We start from the raw sequence: 12,618 nt of genomic DNA, 5'->3' as shown, positions 1-12,618 counted from the left end.
CCCCCATTTTATCCTCGCCTTCCAACACTCCCCAATCTCCCCCCCACCCCCGGGGTCTAAACCTTCCTCCTCCCCAGCCCGCCACGAATTCGAGGCCTTACCCCAATGTCCACTCCCCCCACTTCTCACGGCAACAAACTCCTACCTTTCCTCTCTCACCCTCCCTCTTCTAACCCACACTTTTTCCCTTCCTCCCACGCCACAGTCACAAAACCTCTCGGAAAAAATCCTGCCGGAAAAAAAGAACAGGCACATAATGCAATAGCGCGCAGGAGAGGAGGCAGGGGAAAAAAAAGAACCTCGGCCGTATCGTTAAACCTCACTAATTCATACGGATAAACCCATTCCTCTTCGTACGATAGTCGAGGTGAAGCATACTATTTTTGTTTGTGGGCGGGAGAGTAATGGGGATAGAGGGGTTCGGGACGGATTGAATTACGGACGTAATGTGTGGGGGAGGGATATAGTGTGACTTGCCGTCGTAGCTGGCGGAAATATTCCTCCCTAGAAGGGATAAGAGTAATTTATTTGCCACCCACTAACTTTACGGAGATAGATAGATAGACTGTAGGAGATTCGGAAACGAACGTCAAATATCGAATTTCAAAATCGGAGATGGCTGACGTATATTTTACTTAAGACTGCCAACTGTGTGTCTACGTTTAAATATTTTTCATTGTGAAAACGTCTTTAGATTCGCGTGATCGAGGAAAACTAAGGGCTTGTGCTTATTCCGATCATTTATTTTTATTTAGTTAATGGTTTCATGGGGGCGAGATTGAGACTTTAAAGTCCCTTTTTCGATCTAACCACTGCATATTACATTAAAGACAAGTTCAAACTCTCGAGACCTAGGCGGGAATCGAACCCGCGACCTCTGGGTTGGCTGGAATGGACGTTACCCCGCTGCCATGGAGACCAGTAATCGTGGGGAAATCTTTCCAAAGTTCATCAGCACGTTGTTGAAAATAACCAGTTCAACATTTAATGTGATTTTGGAACTCACTAAACTTTATATAATAATTTTATTTTAAGAAAATAGTATATTTGGTGGCTGAAATAGTTAAGGAAAAGAATTTGAATTTCCTTGTAACAAATATAGATAAATCCAACTAATATAGTGGCTCCCTCGACTAAGATGAATTTTCTCAGCATAAGAGAGGAAATAAAAGGCTCAAGTGCATACGAGTAAGTAAAATCAATTTTTTTACATGAATTAAAGCTGCCTACATTGGCAAAACGTCATGCTTAACAATTAAAGCCTCTTTATTTTTCAACCAATACATTATATTTTTTGTTATTCAACTGTTATTTGATGATTTCGGCAATTGAAAAAACTCATAAAAATAACCATAACCGCATAAATTTAACATCCAAAGTGACAAAAATGTGCATTTGTCAGAGGAAAAGAAAATAGTCTCTTCATACCTTCGCAAATTGGAGTCGATTGACGGAATGGCCGCTTTCTTCACCCCTCCCAAGGCCACAAACGTTAAAAAAGATTTTTTTCAATTCGGTGACAATTAGGAGACATTTTGGCTAATAAAATGAAAAGCGTTTTTTCTCATCAATTTCTCACCTAAACGTTGATATTTATTTTTAAATATAAATTGAATATGTAATGCCAAATGTGCGGAATCAGTGGACTCTGAAGGTCAGAGTTGGTTAGAATGTAAAATTGTTAAATACGATTAAAGAGTTAACTTATCCTCATCTACCATTAAATATTATCCTATAAACACCAACAAAATTGCCGTAAATAGGCATTTGAAGAACGCTTGTACGCAAGAATTGTTAAAAGTCTTGCCACGGGACAAAGTATCACCCATAAAGATTGATAACAAATAGATAGATAATGATAAACAAGAAATATAGAGCTGGTCCCAAGTCTTAGCGAACAGAAATCATGCAGGATGTGAGGAGTTTCATTTTCTTCTTTGAGTTTTACACATAATTAATTGCTGAAAAGTAAAAAAGAGTTTAAACAGAATGTGGATTGTATTTCAATACTAACATGAATATGTTCATAGGAATGCTAAAGAGATAGGTATTCATAGTAATTAAACTCATTTAAATGTAGCGAGCCATTTAAATTTAATTTTCGGTTTCATAGTGAGATGTAAACTGAAAGTGACAAGTACACTTTGTAAATACCTTCATATATTCCTCATAATTTCTCAAGCTCCGTTTTGATACGCTTGTTTGGAGTGACGCGAAAGAAATTTGAGAGGTGCGACGCGAAAAGCTAACTAAATTTACCCACCAAACTACAAGGACGTGCTGGTGAAAAATTGCATATCGCGAGCCGAAAATAAAATCACAAACGTACCGAAGTTACTCAGTGAGAACACTCTAAAAATTTACACACCCGGGGATGCAGTTTTTATTTCATCACAGAGGCGGAATTGGATTGATCCGACGCCGAAGCACATACATACCAATTTAAACGGACACAAAGTGTTCCGAAAATCAAATCGTCCGATTTGCCCGAGGAATATAGGAGAATAGACTTGAGCTGTTCAATCAATCGTATTGTGAATCTCGTGATAACTCTTCTCAGGATACGTATTTACGTGCTGTTGGTCCTTTCGCTCCTTCAATTTGATCGCAGAAGGATTCCGTTTGGCCCGCTCGCCACTCCACACGGAGCCCCCTGATAAACTCCCCGCCCCACGTCGCCCAAAAAATTTGTGTCACAAAACGCTCTCCCGTTCTCTAAACCATGATGACAGGTACTCTCACGCTGCCCCCCCCCGCACATCACGATTTTTTGTTTCATTATTGTCACGTCGCGTTCTGGATGCGTCCGGCATCCTGAGAGAGCGAAGATTTCCCTCCATCTCTTTTTGACCAGCGAAAACTTTCCGAATGGTGAAAAATTCTCTAGCAAATACTTCTTTCTTTCCCGACTTGCTTTCATTGATCAACCTATCGTGTCATGAAGCCTTGGTGGGGGGGAAGAAGGGAGAAGAGAGTGGAGAGATGGTGACAGAGAAATAGGAAATGCAAGAGAGAAAAAAAGAGATAGGAAGGGACGAGGAAAGAATTCGGAAGTGGGTCTCCGTTTGAATGGAGCAATTTGGAGACCATCTCCGTGTGATGAGAAAAGGATAAGGTAAAGTGGAGACGGGCGATGGTGGAGTGAAGTGCCGAGGTTTGGGCAAGAACGGGAGACGGCTTCGTTGCCCGCGGCGGCCGATTCGAACAGAGTGAGAGAGAGAGGGAGAATATGAGTACCATTTCCATTCACTTTGGGGGGGCCGAAACTTAAAATGGTGGGATGAGGAGAAAATTCGCCGCGGGCATCACCTTAATTTCCACGTTCACCCTTCCCGGCCAATTTTCGCTACAGGAATCGGTTGAGGACCGAGCGGGATACGATGGGGTCTCGAGGGACCTGAAGTGCCTTCGCTTGTGGATAATCTAGCATTCGACCGATTCCATCTCCCACGCAGAAGTTCTGCTTCTCCTGGTCTCCTCTTACTACGGTAGAATTTGACGCCTCCATAAAATCTGTCAAAGTTTCATTTCTGTATAGACTGAGTTGACAACAATGTTTCCAGAAAAGTGAACTATCTACGCCGCGTCTCCTATAAATACGGCAAAATAAAATTATAATTTGATTATGATGAATGATTTTGAATTTTAGTTATCGAGTGTATACGTATGATGCTCAAAAAATCGTAATCGAATGGATATTGAGTGAAGAGAGATAATGGGTTTAAAAGTTCACGTCTCTTTTCCAATTTAGAGAAATTTGAAAGACATGTTAAAGTCAAATACAAAAGACATTTTCCTCGAGGCCACACGAGTAACAGATAATACGGATGATAATAATTGCTCATTTTAAGGAAATTGTATTTTTGAACTTCGTCTTCTGCACGTTCAGCTAGCATTGAAAACAACTGAACCAGTAATAGCGCAATAATAAGGTGAATAATTGAACCTTCACCCACGAAATAGCACTTCATTCAGTTTCCTCACCACGACACAGCTCGGACGAAGATAAGTCACTTCACCTGCCAGCTTAATATCCCGGTATTTACAAGGAAATTTCAACGAGCACTTTTAGGAACTTTGCCATATTGAAGAAGAAATTAAAAATTACTCTTTCGACTTAATTTGGAATTATTCTCAAGCCCTGACTTACGACAACTTATATGATCTATGGGTAAATTTTAAAATGTGCAAAACCTATAGTAGTGATGATAACTCCTTATTGAATGATATAACTATTTTTTTCTATTTTATTCATAGATAACTTCGGAATTTCTTCAAAGGAAGTGGCATTCCTAAATATTTCCTAATCTTAAGACGCTAGACAAAAGACAAAAAAAAATTATTTTTAAGTTTCACCTCACAATTTAATTACCCTACATTGAAATATTTTTTCTAATTCGTTTCAAAGGCATTTCTCACCAAAATAATGCATCCACTATGTGCCGCCAATCTCCGTTCTGTATCACTATCCTCCCTACTAACGGCTCTTGGTGCGCCATATCGGGATGGACCGCGCCCAAATCTTTCGACGCGGTCGGTGGTGGTGAGAGCAAGGCTTATAGGGTAAAGGGTGAAAATCCTTGGAATCAAAATTTCACAGAGGCGAGGACTGACATTAAAAACGACAAATGGTAATCAGAGCAAAAATACAATGACCAGTTAAGAAAGTCCTTCAAAAGGGTCCCTCTCGCACACGTAATTCAGAGGGAGTTTTCATTGAGACCATTCCTGGTGTCCCACTCCACAATGGAGTATTAATCTTAAAATCTCTCCAAAGATTTGTACATAGGCTTAAAAACTTATCCCTATGACGATATTGCCATTATCATCTTCAAAGAGATATGCTTCGGGTGTGGCAGATTGAACATCGATGAGCTGTAGTAATTAACAACTTCACTTCACAGTCAGTGGATTTTTTTCTCCAATGGACGGAGAACGCCTAGCGCCAAAAATCCAGGATTTACAAAAAAACTCAAATATCACCTTAGAGTTGAGATCTCACAATAGTCAGGAAAGCTGTTTCACCATGAAGATCATAAAAACTTTCGCTCGCGAGGTACGCAAGTAATGGCATTTGAGACACGACGTTCGCGGCTGGAAGTACTTTTATGTGGAAGGAAATTAAGAAATAATGGATGGTGGTGCAAAAATTCACACGCATTGATATATATTTCCGCTAAACCACGACTATGTTTCGCCGGAGTTCCACTAAAGTACGCAATCGGTGGTGAGAGAGAGATATTTTTCGTCGCAATTCTCCCCCGATTAGACTAGGGAGGGGTTGAGGGCGGGGTGAAATTTGCCGCGGAAACGCATCGAGAACTCTGACAAAAATGAGTGTGAGGAACAGACCCGTATATGCGAAAGCACTTTGTGGAAACTCTCGACGAAACCTCTGTAGGTGCACGCGAGAAAGAGAAATTAAAATAGAAACAAACGAAAAAATCGAATTCTCAATCATTTGTAAACGAAAAATCTAATAAATCCATCCTCATATTCTAGTTCCTAAATATTAATACATAGTCTCTACTTTGGTACAAATATCGATCACCTTCTACGATCGATATTTGTACAAAAATTCTCGCATTCATATTATTAGGATGTCCTCAAGTTGTGTGCATCTGCTTTACTTTCCGAAAGAAGATTCAGAATAAACATTATTTCCCATATCACATCAACTATTATTTATCTATCTACAAATTTATCTTCAAAATCTCTCTCTCTCTCTATCCTGTTGCTCGTAGCACTTCCTATCAAATGATTTAATGAGAGACCTTCGAAAGGTAGTCCTGAAACACTATCTCCGTCCAACCGTAAGCCTTGTCCACGATCCACGGCCAAGTACGTGCTCATCCCGCGACTTGATTTACAGTCTGAGACACCCAATTTTACACTCTGACGAAGAGGTCATTGTGCTAATTGATAGCATGGAAGCGAAATTTACATGAAATACCTACATTCACCGAAAGAGTATTTTCACTTTCAAGAGCACAAGAGTAACTTAACTAGGCACACCTTCCGATATAGTTCGTGAGAAGGAAAAAATATTCCACATGAGATTCCGAGGAAAGCATAAATAAAACGAAGTTATGGAATTGTAACTGGAGTACTAAGTGGCTCTTCCACTTCACGAGTAAGTTTAAACTAAATATTGCACACAATAAGAAAATATCCGTAAATTAAACGCAGAAGAGACATAATTGCTTAAAAAATTACATTATCCAGTAAATCCTTCAACCTATTCGCAAACTTCTAATTTTTCATGGCATGAAAAATCATGAACCCAAGGCCCGTACAAGTTGACACTGCGTATTTATATATCTGGAAAAAAGGTATGGGAAAACAAATCGATGGACGAATATAAAGTTTCACGGGGGGCATCGGGGAAAATTCCCATATTATCAAACAAAGGAGAACTTAAAAAGTACTTTCAAAGTAAAATAGACGGATTTATGTCCAAGAAAGATGACAAATATTCAGAATACTCAAACAAAAACCGAAAAACAGCGGAATACTCTTTCGTTGCGCGCTACTCGAAAGTACGTGCGTGAAAATTTTCGGGCGTGGAACGGTGAGGGACAGAAGGCCTTGGCTACTGGGCCTCGGCTTACGCCCGAAACCCTCGCCGCAAACTTTTCAAAAGAACACACAAATACTCCTCGATAAAAGGCAAAACCGTGCCGAGATATTTATTCCACGTCCTCTGCATTTGCGAGTGCAGACGTATCACAATGGGAAGCGGGGCTAAGGACGGACGAAGGAGAGGGGAGTGGGAGAGGAAAAAAAAATTGGTGCGAATGATTTCCACACCCCACCCCCAATTTCCTCTCTTCCCCTCCCACCACGACCCTCCTTCCCCCCTCCTTCCACACCAAAAATGAATGGGGTTGACCTTTCTCTCCACCATGATGGTAGGCACCAATATTACTTTTTTTTAAAAACACACTCACTTCTCTGCAAGCTGTGTCGCCGTCTTCGTAAGGTCACAATCCGACGAATCCCCGTTCCTCGCCGCGATTCCCTTGTCCTTCCTGGAGATACGGAAGAGGGTGTTTCTTGGGTAGAGGGATCTCTCTCTCTCGCTGGTCGATCCGGCGGGCGTCGAACCCGAGTCCTCTCGGGTTGGTTTCGTACGGAGTCAGGGGAGGGTATATATCCCTTTGCAGGAATTCCTTCACTCGCCCGATTACTCAGGCCCACGGGAGAACCCTCAGAGACGCGTAAGATCCTCTCCTCTTCTTTCCAAAGACTCCCCGCACTTCCGTGATCCCAAACGTGCTATATTTTTAAAAACGCAAAATTTTACAGATTCGTTCAGGCGTTTCTATCTTCAGGATGAAAATTGACGGCCTTCTCTTTTATTGTTTTTTTTTCTTTTACGTCGATGGATATTTATGCGTGCGCTTCAGTGTTTTTTACTTTCTCTCTCTCTCTCTTTCCATCCGGAACCCACGACCACCCAACCCTCTCTCCCTCGAGTTTCTTGCGTCCGCTCTCCGCGCGCGTGTCCCTCCGCTTCCCCGTCTGAGATTTCGAACCTCTCCCGTCTTGCCCCCGTCACCGAGGCGAGAGAGAGAGAGACAAGAGAGACGCGTCGCGGCCACCCACCAAACACACAGCGCGCGCTCCGCGACGGCCTCCGGAGTACTGGAAGAGCCACCTCTTCCCACAATGCCCCGTCCCGTGACGTAAGCGCTCCGTACTCTCCCCTCCGTCCTCCCCACCCGGAGTCCGAGTTCCCCTCCTGTGCCGAAACTCTCCCCTCAAACCCCTTTCCCATGCAACCCCACCCGCCTCCTCCACCCACACCATCCCCATCCGTGTTCATAAAACCCTCTCCACCCACACTCTCCACCCCCTCACATGCACTCTCCCCGCCGTTACATTTCCAACTCCACCACCCCGCCCCACTCCCCCTACCATTTCCCGCGCTCTCCCCGAACATCTCTCCCCTCCTCCTCTTCGGGGACCCCCACCCCTACCGGTGGGGGTCACGTGATAGGCGCAACGGGAAGGGGGTGGGGGGTGGAGAGGGTTTTCGAGAAGGCCTGCCTTCCTCCCTCCATCGCCCAACCGACCGAACCAACCCTTTCCCGACCTCCTCATCCCTTCCCACCCCTCCCCCCAACCCCCCAACAACACTTTTAACCTCGGGAAACCTCCCTTCTTCTCGCCCTCCTTCCCTCAATCTCTCCTCTGCCTACTCCTCTCCATCCACCTACCATCCCGAGAAAACCAACCTCCCTCCCTCCCTCCCGTCTCTCTTTCCCGCCACATATCCACCACCTAAACCTTTCGTCCCCCCTCACGCTCTACTCTCAAACCCCTTTCGTTCTCTTAACTCCCTCTCTCTCTCTCTCCCTCCACCCCTATCTCCCTCTCACACTCTTTCTCTATCTCTTCACCCAATCGTGCCCCTCCCACACACACCCACGCACACTCTTCACCACTCCTCTTCGCTAACCCTGCCCCTCCTTCGCGGTGTTTCATTTTCGTTGATTGCACGCATACGAGCCTCCCCCTCTTAATAATACCCTTCTCCTCCACCGACCGGCGCGAGGTGGATCCCACGTCGACCTACCACCCATTTTTTTCTTCATCAAATTAGCGACACCACAGATCCATTGATTCGTCAGTCTTGAAGTGCCCCGTGCCATTCCGAATTGAGGTAACACATAAAACATAGAGGACACTCACGCTGTAGATTGTTTGAGCTTTCCGCCTTCATCAAGGAAGTATACACACACACACACACACACACACACACACACACACACACACACACACATATATATATATATTAATATATATATATATATATATATATATATATATATATATATATATATATATATATATATATATATATATATATATATATATATATATATATATATATACACGAGGGTCATCCGGAAAGTAGTACCCGTTCGTGAAATAAAGACACAAAAGTAAATATTAACAAACATAAAAAATTTTATTTGAAAGAGGATACTTTAAACTACTTCTCAACATAATCTCCAAGCAAATTAAGGCATTTGTCATAACGTGTGACAAGTTTCTGTATTCCTGCTGCATAGTCCTTCGCCGCCAGCTCATTGAGATACGCGAGGGACCCATCTTGCACAAATTTTTGCATAATGCAGATGGTGTTTAACAATTTCATGAACAATTGTTCGAGAAACATTGGGAAAATGCTCACAGATGTCATCAATTGTGACGCGCCGATCGTTCCTCACGAATTCGTCAACTGAGCTCACCAGTTGGTCTGTAATGACAGACGGTCTCTCCGAACGCTCATCGTCGTGTGTGTTCCCCCTCCCCATGTTGAAGTTGCGACACCACCGCCGAACAGACGACTCGTCCATTACATTGTCTCCATACACCTCCTTTAATTGGCGATGAATATCACATGGGCGAACGTTTCTTGCATTGAGGAATTTAATCACTGCCCTCACTTCACAACTGGCGGCGTTCTCAATTTTTTTAAACATTGTAAACAATCACAGAAACAACACAGGCAATGCTAGCGTCACGCAACTTGGCTCAGAGAAGGCAGACAAGCCACTGAAGCTATCTGACCTCGTCCAGCGGCTACTCGCGTCGTCAGCACTTCATGCGGCACGAACGGGTACTACTTTCCGGATGACCCTCGTATATATATATATATATGTATGTATTTTTTTCTTTCCGTTCCATCGTCCGCATTCCAGCTTGAGTTTTCTCGTTGCCGTCGAGGTATTCAGAAAAAAGAAAACTTCTGATCGTGAATATGACCCTTATTCTTTATGTGGCTTATCCGCTGTCGCCACCGATTATTTTTTCACGGATATTCAAAGTAAACATTTCCGATGACATTTCGGAACGGTTTGAAAAATTACTACATTCATCCAGCCCAAGTCTATTGAAAGAAAGTCAACTGAATATCACCTATGCAAATAGGTCTCTCTTCTCTCCATTGCCACGGATTGCTTCACATAAAAAACTATAAATGAGGCATTAGACCTTAGCCAATTTTCTCAAACCTATTTAATTAATGGAAATATGAAAAAGCATCCCCAAGGTAATGTGCATGCTTGGACGTGTTCACTCTCATTTCTCCAACCAATTCAATGGAAGACGGGAAGGAGTGGTAAGCGAGAAGTAGAGGTATTCTTGATCCCGACTGCAAGTACGAAGGTAAACCTTTCAATCTCCTAAAATGACTGCTAACTGCTCCGCTCGAAACTGGAATTTAACCTTTGCGATTAGAGCTTGATAGGGAGGAGAGTGACTTGTTGGCGTGTTTTGCATTATTTCAGAGCTACGAAGGGGACCATTTGGAAAGATTAATCGTAGTTCCTTAAAATTACGAAGTGTTGATAAAATAATGAATGACGTCTGTCTTTACCTCTATCTTCTCTAAATCTGCATCTCTGCACTACCTGGCAAGGAGTCGCGAAGACGTGTGACGGGGATGTAATCAGCCGTACCTCGATACATCTAGTCGAATACTTCCATATACACATGGTGCCCCGCAATTTACCGCTATGAGACGTGGAAGGAAGGTGACCGGACGTCATTCATGCAGCGCCCCTTACTCACATTACGAATATTATATTGTTGCAAACAAATCCACTGACCACACTAATAATGTAAATAAGGTAACCAATTAAAATGAGCGTGTTTTCATGCAAAGCAGTCACTAATTAGCCCAGGTAATCCATCCATCCAAGACGAAAAATTCAAAAATACATTGGCTGTTTTTTTTTACACTGCAGTCCTCAACCCGCCCCAATAGCGCGTGCCGGGGGACGTTAGGGCGCCAGCAATGAAGTGAGTTGAGCAAAAATGCAGCTTTCATGTTCCTGGTTATTTTTACCGGTGCTCAGCTATTTCCGTATCAGTGCTTTCCCCTGGTTTTTTTGTAGGAAATAGAGCGCGGTAAAAATGATCACTTAAATCTATCGGTTCTACAATCTATTACTCTTATTTTGAGACAACTATCCGTACCTATTTCATTGAGGGGATGAATTTTATCCCCTTTGTCCAATGCAAAACCACATGACTGGTATCTTGGAAAATAGTGAACTCTAGCCCTGAGATTTTTTTAATAACCGAGACGATTTATTTTTGAGGATATTTATATTTGAGGTGATAGCACATTCCATACTAAGGTCATTCAGTTAATATTCCACGCTTTGTGTTCTTTCTCACGAATTTTTCATATACAGGGTGCGGCGCTTAAATCCGAAAAAGCAAGCGTTTCCTCGACTGAGATTTACTCGCCGGGTAAGCCAAAATTTCCCCAGACTTCTCCGAAGCATTATACTTAGCCAAAATATATTAAATAGTTGATCTGGGGTACCAGAAGAGTCGATATTCTTCGAAATATAACGTCCAGGGCAAACAATTTTGACAATAGCGGCTCTTCGATTGTACTACGCATTTGTAAATAACATCTTGGCTATTTTAAGGTAATGACTGTTTACTAGATGCCTATAGCTTTCAAGAACGCCAATCGCGACTTCCAGTGGAACTACCACAGCGCAGGAAATTCAAATTTAAATGTTTCCGGATTTAAGCACCACATCCTGTATTTGGCGGTCATCCTCTATATTCTTTTCCATTTTCTGGTAAGTGTTAATTTTTATGGATCCTACATGCTCGCCGAACACTCCATGTGGGGTGTTACATGAGAAAAAAAGCACCTTTTCCATCGTCGTATTTTTTAATAGCGCCGGCTTCTTTAGGACCCCTCTGAAATTAGTACATATGCACTTACCATGTAAGATCCCATTAAATGGTGAAACCGAGAACTTTCCCTGAACTGCGACGTTTATACAAGGACCATTATTATTTAAGGCGTGCATAACCGGACATTTTTCATATTTATTTCTAAACTTTATTCTGTACGTCAATTCTGTTGCCGTTCAAGTCATGTTTTAGTAATCGACGATATGTGTCGTTCACCATTTTTCTGGAGATTGCAGTCGTTGGCAAAAAGTCTAATGTTGCTTTTTATTATTGAAATGATATCATTAATTTTAATAAGAAATTGTAAGGTATCTATCAAGCTACTCTGAGGGACGCTGGAAGTTATATTTACATTTTTAGAGCTTGAAAATTCGATTATTAATTTATGTTCGGTAAAAAAGCCATGAATCCAGGTTATTGCATTATAGTTCATTCCTTACTCTCCCAACTTGTTTATCAACTCCGTGAGTAATTTAAATTTTAAAGCTTTACATTAAAGCACAGAATCCCTAATGTAAAATCGACAGGAGTTGGCGAAAGGATTGAAGACATTTTGCATCAGATAATAACTTTGAATTTGTAAGCAATTTAGGGGACGTTCAACTTTTGCATAAGCATACGCTTCCCTCAATTAATGACATGAGGTTATTATTATATTTCCTCTGTAACAAACTCATTTTTTACCGAAAAGCAAAATCTAGCAGAGAGTATGATTCTATGGAATTTATACAACATTTTACCGTATTGAGGCTCAATTTCACCCTTGAATAAAGACACTCCAATAAAAAAAGACGGGGGTATGATCATAACATACTTGATCCGTTTTTGTGACAAGCGCTTCCAGCATCTCATCCCTATCTTATGATAGCAAGTCCAAGGATC

General features: G+C 42.1%; 1 long non-coding RNA gene across 1 annotated transcript in view; it reads right to left on the bottom strand.

Annotated features, from left to right (window-relative positions):
* LOC139694287 (uncharacterized) overlaps window positions 1-7,658 on the bottom strand; it is a 269,969-nt gene extending 262,311 nt beyond the window's left edge. Inside the window, exon 1 of the long non-coding RNA XR_011702110.1 lies at window positions 6,951-7,658. This is a non-coding gene — a long non-coding RNA (uncharacterized lncRNA). The remainder of the gene's footprint in view (window positions 1-6,950) is intronic.
* Window positions 7,659-12,618: the final 4,960 nt, after the last annotated feature.

Source organism: Hetaerina americana, unplaced genomic scaffold (genome assembly GCF_022747635.1).
Source record: "Hetaerina americana unplaced genomic scaffold, ioHetAmer1.1.p SCAF_5, whole genome shotgun sequence".
NCBI lineage: Eukaryota > Metazoa > Arthropoda > Insecta > Odonata > Calopterygidae > Hetaerina > Hetaerina americana.
Note: the sequence above shows the minus strand (reverse complement) of the source record. Positions and strands in the feature narration are given on the sequence as shown.